Consider the following 1,208-nt stretch of genomic DNA (forward strand, 5'->3'; position numbering starts at 1 on the left):
GGCACCACTGACGTCAGCGGAGAGGGCGTGTTTTTGTCATTGTTCCCGCCCGGGGCGGGGCTGGGGGCGTGGTCTCGTCACCTGCTGCCGCAGGTGAGGGCAGGACAAGGGCGCTCAGTGTCTTTAGGGCGGGAGCAAGGCTGGAGGGCAGCTTCACCCCATGAGTGACGGGAATGGAGCCACTTTATTATCCCTGACCTGTCCCCCAAGGCCACCCTCACCAACGCGCCCCTTGTTTCTAGCCCAAAGTTGCCGAGCTTCAGCCTCCAGCTGTTGGATCCGCTTTGTCCTTGTCTACTCAATCGAAAAGAACCATGATTAAAGTTTTAGGCAGGCCTTAGCAGTTGTAGACTGGAATCAAGGCACCCCTGGGCCCTCTGAGAAGCTCTTGGGGTCTTTGCAAGGTTTTCCAGTGTTTTAATCATTCTGCTGAACCCTCTCCAATTTATCAACTGGAATACAGCTGTAGGGGGAACATGACCTGACAATTAGGAACAAAGAAGCTGCCTGGTCAGGTATCGATCTGAAGGAGGATGTGTTTATGGCAGTAGGAGGCTGGGGAAAGCTTCGCTTTCCATCAGGGTGAAGTGGCCTCCTACCAGGAGGGGTGGAGCACTCGGATGTCTGCCTCCCCTGTGTTCTCTGCTGGAAACCCGAGACATGCGTTATTTGAATAATTTCCAGACCTTGCTAGATCAGAGATGCAGGAACAGTGATTGTGCAGATGTGAATCTTCACAGCCTTTTGTTCCCTCTGTGTGCATCTGGTGAGGGTGTGTCATGATGTGTAAGAGGCAGGTCCTCCTAGATTATGTTCCAAGTGAGACTCGTGCTAAATAGTTTTTCCAGTGAAATTAATTATTTGCCTTTCACAGTAGACTCCATTTTCTTCTTTTTTGTAAACTCCCAGATCATTTTACCCAACAGCACATTCTCTTTACCCATACAGTAGGTAAGAGTAATCACTTTGATACAAATATCAGCATTCTGCTAATTACCTTTGTTAATGTTACAAGGTGGCAAAACATTCTCAATACAGCAAAGGATCACAATATCATATTCTGGCATATTCAGGCAAAATTAGGTTGGGGGGTGTCAGGAACCAATGTGATATGGCTGTGAAAAAGACAAATGGTGTCTTAGGATGTATGACTTGGTACAGTAGATATAAAGGAAAGTATTAAAGCTGCTGAACAAGGCACCAGTGAG

Source organism: Gavialis gangeticus, unplaced genomic scaffold, assembly GCF_001723915.1.
Source record: "Gavialis gangeticus isolate Ggan-Ray unplaced genomic scaffold, GavGan_comp1, whole genome shotgun sequence".
NCBI lineage: Eukaryota > Metazoa > Chordata > Crocodylia > Gavialidae > Gavialis > Gavialis gangeticus.